This window comes from Artibeus jamaicensis, unplaced genomic scaffold, assembly GCF_021234435.1.
Source record: "Artibeus jamaicensis isolate MK-2021 breed Jamaican fruit bat unplaced genomic scaffold, CSHL_Jam_final contig_797, whole genome shotgun sequence".
In the NCBI taxonomy this organism is placed as follows: Eukaryota; Metazoa; Chordata; class Mammalia; order Chiroptera; family Phyllostomidae; genus Artibeus; species Artibeus jamaicensis.
The window spans coordinates 18,159,603-18,170,890 of NW_026521977.1; the positions used below are offsets into that span (position 1 = coordinate 18,159,603).

Below are 11,288 nucleotides of genomic sequence, written 5' to 3' on the forward strand. Positions count from 1 at the left end.
CCCCAGGGAGGTTTCAGATGATCAAACGAGAAAATGCAGGTGGAAAATGACTTAAAATCCAAAAGCACAATTATAAGGATTCCGTCTCCACTGTGCACATTAAAAGCAGCCCCCAGTGAAAGGACACGATATAGGCATTTTGTGAAGTGGCACAGCCTGGTGGGGGAATTGAGATAAACTTTTTGAACACTAATCTCCCTGAAATCTGGGCTTACGGATGAATGGCCAAACCATGTGAGCGCTCCAAAGGGCCCCCACCACTACTCCCTCTTTGCTGCCTCCCACGGCATTAGCCCCAAACCCCGTCTAACCCTGACTGGTGTTGTTGCTGTTCTTGCTGTTTTAGGCTATGTTCTCCATCAGAAGCCGCAGAGACCGAGTGAGCCCGGCAGCGCCTGTGTAGTGAGCATGAGACTCCGGTGCGTTTCTGGAGGCTGTGAGGGCCCCCGCGGAGAGAACATCAGCGGGTGCGTCACCCGCGGCTGGGAATGAGGGTGAGCACATTACCCAGGTTGCTAGACCTGGGTAAACAAACCACCGGCGCTCAGATTCAATGGCTAACCCAGAGGGAAGAGGGCCTTCGGGAGAAGTCCGGGGTAGTTAAATACCAGGTGTATTTGCAATTCCCTCCTGAGGCCATCCTGACAGTAACCCAGGCAGCGGTTGCTGTAAAAACCCGATGAGATCGCCCTGCCCTGCCCTTTAGAAGTATCCACAACAGACGGAGGGACCCAGCTTTAGAGGAAAGCCCGGATCACATCCGTCTGCATTGGTTACCGGCCCTGCTCTCCCAAACGCTGTACATTATCTTGAGCCTGTTTGTTTTTACCTGTCACAGTGGTTTATTGTCAGGGAAATGCGGTGTCAGCTGTCCCTCCCCACCATCGAGGCCACTTCATTAAAGTTAATAGTGTTTGACTTGCCGAGATCTCTTACTGAGGTCACCCAAGAAAGCCCCCGCTGGCTGTTATTTTTCCGGCAGTAAAGGCACCAAAGGGATGCAATAACTGCTTTAATCGTTTGGAAAGAAGAAGAACAGGAAAAAATTCTACTGCACGACTCTGCCTAGTAGCTGCTTAATAAATGCACACTGAATTCAGGAGGCTAACTCTTAACTTCTGTTCGGGACAGGGTGCCACACTGAATGACCTGTGTCCCAACTCTGTCTCTCTAGGCTGTGTGGCCTATGGCTGGTCACTCCCAGACTGAACTTCAGTTAACTTACCTCAGAAATAAGGGGCATAGGTTATATGGAAGCCCCTTCTTTTTTCCTTTCCCCAAAGGTTTTGGGGAACCCTTTGGACCAAGTAATCTTAGAATGAAGTCTGACATATAAAGCAGATAAAATCAAACATTTTCTAGCTAAAGTGGGGAGGGAGCACAAGCCCCACCTTCTCAGCATCTCAAGCCCCCTCCAAACCCACCTTAGCCCATCCCTGTGCCACTCTTAGGGGGTCCTGAGCAACCTCTGTGGGTTGCCACCCCCACCCCAGACTTCGTGGGACATCTTTTGAAATCTACTGACCTAGAGGAATTATCTTTAAGGTTTCTTCTGCTCAGAGTCTGGATTCTGTGATTAAGTAACTGGAGTCAAACCACACGAGGACAGTTTTTATTTACTGTAATAACTTTATGGAACAGTCTCTGCTCACTGTGATACAAACATGACACAGTTTGGGTTTGCTTTGTTTTCTGTCTCCTAATCACTGCTTTCCACTGCAAACTGTCAAATCTCCCTTCCCCATCAGAGCAGTGGACCACAGGCAAGTTCCATCCCCTCAGAGTCACCGTAGTGAGAGTCCGTTCCGTTTAAAACGTCATTGTGACTCAGTTCAAATCTCATCACCTCCCTCGCCCGCCCGCAGGGCAGGCTTCCGCACCCAGTGGGCCACCCACTGGGATGGGAAAACCAGCAAGAACGTCAAGCCCAACAGTCCTGCACCGCAGTGTGCACCTGGCCACGATGACCTCGCTCCTCTTGGCCACACAACCAGAGCACAGGCAGGCTGCGCCCAGGCCTGCCCCTCTCAGCATCCGGCGTCATCGCTGTCCAGACCTCTTGTCTGCTTCAATGGGCCAGGAGACAGACCTGCGAGCCTGCTGCCCAAGCAGATGTCCAACAGGGGAACCTAGAGCCGGGTTTCCCTTCTTGCAAATAGGAAGGCATTTCTCCCCTCAGGTAATTGGTTGAAGGAATTACCCCCTAGCCTCTGTCCCTCCCTCCCTCGGGGAAAGGGAAGGAAATCATGAACACCGTTCCTCCGAAGGGCTGCAGTACAGGAGACCCGCTCCATCACCCCTCCCCCATAACCTCCATGAAAGGCCTTCAGGATGAGAGAGGAGGACCAAACTGGCCCCAGGTTGGGGGGGGGGAGGGTGGGTACGACCGTCACTAGCTTCCTTAAAAATACCGCATGTGCCAAATCAAATCTCATAGAGAAATATCGCACCCAACATCCTGTGCACGTGCGATACTACGTGTCTGCCAGACGGTGTTCGTGTTTGCACATGTGGCTCGGACTTGGATGGGGACCAGCAGACTGCACCTGTGGAAGACGCTAAAGAATCCCAAACCACACATTTCGTTTTCTTTCTTTTTTTTCTTTTTGGCCCCAGTCTCTGAGAGGGAAAATAAACCCAGAATAAAGAGAACTATTCATCGATTCATTCATCCGTTCATTCACACGCTCCTTCAGCGCTGTCTGCAGCGCCTGTGCCTACCCCGGTGGGCAGGTATGAAGCACTTCAGCCAGGAAATGACAAATAAAGCGCATCCTCGGTCTGGCCACGGCTGCTCAAAACCACAGAAATAATTTCACTCATGCGAGTAAGGCTTTGGCATCACTTTTCACGAAGCTTCTATATGCAATAGCTCACTAGGATCCTCACAATAACCCTGTGGTGGTTACGAAAGATATAATCACTGTTTTACAGCTGAGAAAGCAGAAAAACAGCAAAGTTAAGTGACTTGTCTAGGACGACAGCTAGTGAAGTGCAGGGCGGGGATTAAAGTTGAAGTCATCTGACTTCCGGTCCCCAGCTCTTTCTGTCTGGCAAAACCAAAACCGAACGAGCCCTTGACTTTCTCAGAGCTGCCCTTACAATGGCTCAGTGACTGTGCATTGCAGGTTTTTAATGATCCTTTCAATTTCCAGTACTCTGTTTCCTTGGCTTCCAAATTCTGCCTGTCACACCACCTGAATTAGCTCTGAACATGCAGTCATTTGGGCCAATTTTAGTATGGAAAAAATGGAGCTATCATAGGCTTGCTTTTTTAGTTTCAATGGATTGAAGTTAGATTTAGTCACCACAGTATGAAGACTATGCGGGACTCACCATTTTTCAATCAAACCATCCTTCGGTGTAGAAAATTATTTCACTACGCACATTATTTAAGCTATTCTGAAAATTAGTCTGATGTTCTTTTTATTCATCTTTTTCCTGTTTCCAAATCCTCCATCAGGCAGCTCTGTCGGGCTTCTGAAGGGTCCCATATGCACAGTCCCAGCGCAGAAATGTGTTCTTTTTTGCTTCGCTGGAATCCTTCAGCACGTCTGGCGCTGAAACATATTGGCTTTAATTAAAAGGCTATGATTTCTGTGAATTCCCATTAAGCTAGTGAAAGAAATCTGCATTTGAAAAAATACAGTTCACACATCAAGATACAGTGGTACTGAAAAATGCTTCATGTTTAAGAAACTACTTAAGCAGATGAAACGAAGCTGCCTGTAATAAAAATACGGTCATTTTTAGTAAAATCCTTCACTTCTAAATAGAGGGGTTAGTTTAGCACATATGTGCCCAATTAGCCATAAAAACTCAACTAGACATGAACCATGCAATCCACCAGCCCCCCCAGCTGACATTAAAACATAGATCCTATTAACAGGAATGTAATTTAAATGGTTAAAAAGTGACAAAGTACATAACCATCATCTGATAGGGCTTGAAATACGATGCTGCTGTATACTCATGACAACTCAGATTTGAAGGATGGCTCCGGCAAAGTTGGAAATAGCTCAAGCATGCTAATTAGTGGTCCACAAACTCGAGAACTGCGTAGCAGTATATCACACACCGTTTCGGTCACACCCCTTTGACCATGAGCAGAAGCACACTCTCTCACATTCAGAGAAAAAAAGCCATGGGAAACCTTTCAAATTTCAGGTTCTGGGTGCCCTGGAAACACCTGACATAAGTTTCTCCATTCAACTTATCTTTAAAATGGGGTGTAACGCACAATAGTTTCTCAAGGAAAAATATTCAAAAGGGAACGTCTCTGGAGTGCAGAGAAGTTCACAAGTTACTGGGAAAATGCAAAAAAAAAAAAAAGGTGATGGCTATAACCAAGTCTCTCCACATTGGTGACCCTCAGACTATGGAGGGACATGCCCACACATATACATGGGGAAGCCGGTAGTAACAGAAAAGTGGGAGGAAGATATCCGAATCATTTATTGTTCGCTTCACTAGAGACAAATAGGAGCTTATGTACCTGACTTTTATTATAAAACAACATCCTCTACATTTATCGGATAGGCCAGAGCCCATGACAAGATCCCAGTGGCTCACCAGCGAACTGATGGCCTTGCTTTCTTTGAGAATCCCTGCTCTCGGCACTTATTGTATCAAAGACAGAATTTCTTTTAGAAGCATTTATCAATAAAACGTAAAAAAATGGATGATTCTGGAAGACAAAATAAACTCCAATCACCTTAGAGAACTGTCTCATCTTTGTAAATGGCGGCCGAACAGCAGCCCCTTGACCCCGCAGTCCCAGTGATCTTCCGTGCTTGGCATCGGGCTCCTGGGGTCGGATCCAAATCCTGTTTGTTCAGGTTTGGCAAATTCCCTCTGCCTTGATGCCCCCTGGAGAGAGAAATGTACTGTGATCCCACTGCCCAAATGCCATGCCGCGATCGCAAACTTAGAAAACAGCCAGGAATAATGCGCCCCACCTGAGGACTGGGGCTCGGTCAAAATGACCCAATCAGAGGCCTATTAATGTGATCTAGCTGCTGTCCCTCTAGCGTCTTCTTGGAGGAGATAGGTAAAGTCAGCACATGGAGACTGGCTGGTGAATCACTGTATTTAGTTCGTGTCGGATAAGGCCATTGGGTATGAAGACCTCCACTCAAAGTTCACTAGTTACTGTGGCTTTGCAAGAATAACAAACATGGGAAACTTAAAGAAGAGAGACCCGGTCATTGCCGGCTTCCTAACCAGGCCCAGAGTTCTCCCCGCCTCGCTGTTTTCTGGTGCCCCTCTTCCGGGTGGCATCGTGTCTTGGCCTGGGTCACCGCAGCAGCCTCTTCGCTGGCCCTTCCACCTGGAGTCTCGTGTCTGTCACGCTGCTGAAAAGCAAGTCTTCCTAAAGTCCAGCTCTGATAAAATGACTCCCCTGACTTAAAGAAAAAACTGCATCACGGGTCCCCATTGCTGGCGAAGAGAATCAGGGTCACATTCCTCAGCCTGGGATTCAAGGCACTCACCCCTTTCTGAAGTCGGTTCCCAACTCAGGGCAGCAATCTGCGAGGCCCCTCCTCTCGGCACAGACTGCCCGGCTTTTCCCCTTGCAGTCCCCCACCTGGAGGGGTGTCTCCTGCCCTCGTTCCACCTTTCATCACCCCTCCAAGTCGAAATCCTACCCATGTTTAAAGGCCTCAATAAGAGGAATCCCATCTTTTCTACTTAGAAAATGCAAAGAGCAGATTCTGGTCTATAAGCGTTCAGTACAAGTTACCTGTATCGTTGCTGCTGCTGCAGTTGCGAGCGTGCTACCAGATCTTCAGTCTTCACAGAGGGACTCACCTCTTCCTCCTATGAGATTTTCACTGTAGCTCTCCTATGGTCCTTAATTAATGTTTTATTTCCTTTAACAGGTACTTGATTATACACTGCATCTCCTCTTACAGACGGCGAGCTGCTAATCTTACTTCATTCGCCTTTGTATACTGCATGTCAGAATAGAAGGCCTTCAGCACATTTGAAGAAAAATGTTAAATATCACATCAGGCCACAAGGGGGCACAGTTGAGCTACTCCAAGAGTGGAATCCCCCTACAGTTCGTAATAAACGTTCAAAAATCCAGAGGCTTTTCTCCCTTGAAAGTGTTATAAATCTGTCTGAAGTGAAATATATGCATTATATGTGATTATAACCCTATTCGTGTGGACATGAAAAGATAGCTGTAATCTAGTCAATTTCAAAGAGCAATAAAACAAAAATTTATATCATCAATTTTTATAAAGTAGCTAATATTCTTAAGTAATAAGCAGAAAAAAGGTCTTGAAGAAGACCCACCAAAAGTTACAGCTATTATCTCTGGAAGGCGGTAAAAGGGTGGAAATATAGAGGTTTTCATTTTCTATTTTTCACCTTTCTGGATTTTTAAAAATAATAATGCATATAAATTTTATGATCAGAAAAATTAAGCAATTTACTTTAGAAAATGTCCAAGCAAAGTGTTTATTTTATTTCTCTTGTACCGCTGTCACTATGTTTGACTATTTAAATTCACATCTTTGGGAGTTTTCTCACTGATTAAAGGCTCCCAAACTCTCTGGGTACACGGGTCCCCACAGGGCAGGGGTAACCTCTTATGGCTCCCTTAGGACAAAAGGAGTCCCTGCAACTGAAGCAATGAAATCCAAACAACTTACTAAATTCTCCCAAAACAAAAATTTATATAACAAAAAAAAAATTTATATATATATATATAAACATTTTTATCCAAACAACTTACTAAGTATTCGTGCCCTAACAATTTAAACATGTAAAAAAATTTATATATATATAAATAGAAAAAACATTTTTACTTAAATGATCATAATTACTTATTCATGGGCTATGAACAACTATTGACACTGTACAACTTCTTAAAGTTTGGAGTCCGGTTGGACACCCCTCACCGCAACTCCCTACTCCACGCTGATTTTCACCAGCGTCTCCATTTTTATCAAAGCTGCAGCCCAAAACCCAGCTTTGCAATACGACGGCATTGAAAGGAATGAATGAAACACAGTCTCATGTTGAAACTGTGAACCTTTCACACCTGGAGCTAGTAGTTCTCGGGTATCCCAGAGATGTCAAGTATAGTTGGGTTTCCCTCGAAAATGTACACTATCTCACGGCGCCCCCCTGAATTTAACGTGCGGCACCTCAGGGCAGTAGGTTCTAACGCTAAAGCTCGTTCCCTGTAAGGCTGGCAACCGGGAAACAACCTCATTAACTAGCTTTGAAATTACAGTAGCCCAACATAATAGCTCCATCAAAATTATTTTGTTTTCCCTGAAGCAAAGTCTTCTGGGAAGGAGAGAAGGATAATGTGGGGAGCTGGGCTAAGCTCAGGACTCTGGTGGTTTCCACGTCTCCCTCCAACCCCCTTCTAATTGCTCTGACTCAAAGCTAAGACCCAACAGCAGCCTCCAAAGCAGCACTTTCCATAGTGTCTGGACTGGATTTCCAACCAACTTATTAACTTTCCCACCCTCTTCCCAAATGCTTGCAGCCTTGCAAAGGTCTAGGAACTAGGAAAGCACAGGGCATTCACCCAATGCTGAACTGCTGACTGCTAAGTTAGCCCTGCTCCTTCTCAAACTAAAAGGGATTTTCTTCTCCTAGGAATCCTCCGAGTTAGCTCCTGGCACCAGAACCCTTCCCCCCCAGGTCAAGTATAGAACTGCTACCGTCCAAGGCCACCTGAAATTGGGATTTCAAAGCATTTTTTTCCTCTAAAGTTTGACGAGCCCGATTTTACATCATGATTTAATGAAATGGCTTGAAAGTTTCTCTTAACACAAATGTAATGAAGTCAAACCCAAAAGGCATCTCCAACTTGTACAGAAGGAAGTTCCAGACCAGGACCAGTTACAGAACTTAAGAACACAAGAGATGTGGAAACAAGGCAAATGTCCACAGCCAGATGAATGAAGAAATAAGCATGGTATATACACATAAGGGAGTAATAGTATTCAGCCTTAACAGGGAAGGACATTCTAACACGTGCTACGACATGGATGAACCTTGAAGATGTGATGCTGAGTAAAACAAGCCAGATGCAAAAGGACACATGACTGTATGAGTGCATGCATGACGAGGCCCCCAGAGCACCCAGGTCACAGAGAAGATACTAGAATGGTGGCTGCCCAGGGGTGGGGAGAGTGGGGAATGGGGACTTACTGCCTAATGGGTTTGCGTGATCAGTTGAAGTTCTGGTGATGGGTCTGGTGATGACTGCACAACAATGTGCATGTACCTAACACCACTGAATTATATACTAAAAAATGGTCAAAATGGCCCTGGCCGATGTAGCTCAGTGGATTGAGTGCAGGCCTGTGAACCAAAGGATTGCAGTTCGATTCCCAGTCAGGGCACATGCCTGGGTTGCAGGCCAGTTCCCAGCAGGGGACGCAGGAGAGGCAACCACACATTGATATCTCTCTCCCTCTCTCCTTCCCTTCCCCTCTAAAGATAAATAAATAAAAAATCTTTTAAAAATGGTAAATGTTATGTTACATGTACCATTTTTAAAAATCAGAGGGTTGACTTTCTGGGAAGGGGAGCCTTTGACTGAATTGGGATCGTGTCCTCCAGTGTCACTCGGGCCACCAGCAGCACACCCACAGAACAGTCCATTTGGACGACACGGTGCTAAGTAACACACCTGCTATTTCAAAACGCAAGGACCCTGCTCTAAAGGAAATGGGTTTAAACAGGAGCAGTAGCAAGAGCGCCAATAATAGAAACAGGGCCCCCCAGCTCCTCCAGGCCTACAGAAGAAAGTGTAAAGTATTTCTTTAAAAATTCAGATTTTCCCAACCCTTCAGGCATGAGTACGGAATTCACCCTCATCTTCTTTCCAAAGTCGACATTGCACTATTCATTTGCTATAAATAGGAGGCATGATGAAACAGGGCCTGGAACAGCAGCGGCGTGAAGAAACGAGCCAGTGCAGACTGACGCGGGTTCCCGGGCCCAAGGTCCTGGGCGTGAGACTTCCTGTGAGACGCCCCCTTGCTGTAAGGAAGGGCTGACCTTGTTACAGGTGACATCCTGAAAGTTGAAAGCGCCTGGCCAGCTCGTTACCTACAGGCCTGACCTGCCGATACATTTCCAAACTATGTGCTCTGAAATGTTCATGGAGGAGGAAAGCAGGGTTTCTGTAGCCCAGCAATTTTCAACCAGCATGACATAAAAATGTATAAAACATGCAATACCTGACTATTTAGTGAGGGGCACTGGCCTTTTCCCCTTAGATTGTCAAATTTTTTAAAAATGACGATAGCCAACACAACAATAGCTATTTGGCGTGAATGAATCTAAATGATACCTATTTTTTGTCATATTGGCAAGAAACATGATATATTTTTTGGTATGCTGCAGGATTTTAGTAATTAGCTTATGTGTACCGTGAGATTTAGAAAAAGGTTGAAAATTGCTGCTGTAGCCAACTTGGGAAATGCTGGATGATGCATTCTCTCTAAGGGCTCAGAGAAGTCTGTAATGTAGAAGTTTAAATTCCAGCTTCCTCAGATCCCCAACCATTGGCCTTTTTTCAAATGTGCCTAGATCCTCCTCTTCCTGACTAATCTATTTTGTCAATGGTGTGTGATCTCCAATCTTTAGACTCTTTTTAAATCTCCCCTTTGTCAACACATTCCATCAGTTACCAAATTACAAATTCAGCTCTTGTATGGAATTTCCTCAAAAACTGAAAATGGAACTGCCTTTTAATCCTGCAACTCCACTATTAGGATTATATGCTAAGAATCCTGAAACACCAGTTCCAAAGAACCTATAGACCCCAATGTTCATTACAGCACAATTTAAAATAGCCAAGTAGTGGAAACAGCCTAAGTGTCCATCAGTAAATGAGCAAGTCAAAAACTGGTGGTACAGTTACACAATGGAATACTACACAGCAGAAAGAAAGAAGGAGCTCCTACCTTTCATGACAACACGGATGGAACTGGAGAGCATTATGCTAAGTGAAATAAGCCAGGCAGTGACCATATGATCTCACCTATTAGTGGAACCTAGTTAACAAAACAAGCGAGCAAAATAGAACCAGAGACATGGAAATAAAGAACAAACTGACAGTGACCACAGAGGAGAGGGGAGGGGGATAACCGAGGGGGAAGAAGGGGAAGGGTTGTCCAGAAACATGAGTAGAGGACTCATGGACAAAGACAATGGACAGGGTAGGATGGAATGTGAAAGGTGGGGGATGGGAGGGCAGAGGAAAGTAATGGGGGGATAACACGGACAACTATAAATGAACAACAATAAAAGAGAAAATGGGGGGAAATTACAAACTCAGCTCCAGTCATACATCTTCCATCAACCTCTTTTCATCTCCCTGCCACCGGACTAGTTTAAGTCCTAATGACTGGTCCCTGTGACCCTCCCAGTAGGCTCCCCACTCACTGGTCTCCCTAGCTCTGTTTTCTTCTCTCTAACATCCTAGCCACCATCAGCAGAGTGTGTCTAGATCACAACCCTGAGCCTGTCACAACTGTGCTTAGAAACCCTACGCAGCTCCCCACTGCCTACCAGATATGAAAGGCCCGACCCCTCAGTGACTCGGGGTTAGTCACCTCAACTGTGCATATTTTCCATTCCTCTCAGTAGGCCCCAAGGTTTCCTCCCAACACCATTTGCTCACCCTCAGTCAGGTTTCAACCCCCTCCCCTTTCCCCTTGTCTTTATCTAACTCGGAAGTCCAGCTCAAATGCTGAAGCACAGGCTTGAAACGCTCACACATTCCGCATTTGAATAAACATTTATTAAACACCCACTATGAGCCAGGCACCATGTTGGGCACTGCAGAGCTTAAGAAAAAGCTTCTTCCTTGCTGGCAACTGACAGCTCCCAGAACACTGGGTTCTTTTCCCTCCTATTCCAGCACCGCCCACTCAGCATGCAGGCCCCAGCCAGGGCCGTCTGTAACATCCTGGGAGCCCTGTGTGGCCTAGAGGGAAGACAAGTGGGCCCAGACACTCCACCCTGGTATTGCCCCGGCTAGTTAACAACAATCAATCCCCCAAGGAACCACGGGAAATTCCAAACTTTCCTGCCCCCAGCCCCAGCCTCTTTTTCACCAAGGCTTCCTCCAAGAAGTGAGCCACATAGGAATCCACAGGAATCCATGGCCTTTGCCAGAGAGCAGGCCGCTTGCAGCCTTGCAGCCCAGCCCACAAGGAAGGGCCCCCACTTGAGCTCATGTCACTCCCCTAATTATTCCCTGTGCCTGGAGTCCAACAATAACAGAGCATCTTTCATGAGCA

At 46.0% G+C, this 11,288-nt stretch overlaps 1 long non-coding RNA gene across 2 annotated transcripts; it reads left to right on the forward strand.

Annotated features, from left to right (window-relative positions):
* Nucleotides 1-290: 290 nt before the first annotated feature.
* Nucleotides 291-2,652, forward strand: LOC119036443 (uncharacterized). Of its 2 annotated transcripts, none has more exons than XR_008392973.1 (3): nucleotides 291-494; nucleotides 1,866-2,179; nucleotides 2,438-2,652. It is a non-coding gene; the product is annotated as an uncharacterized LOC119036443 (long non-coding RNA). The 2 variants fall into 2 exon arrangements; XR_005079995.2 differs by having other exon boundaries at nucleotides 291-467.
* The last annotated feature ends 8,636 nt before the right edge of the window (nucleotides 2,653-11,288 follow it).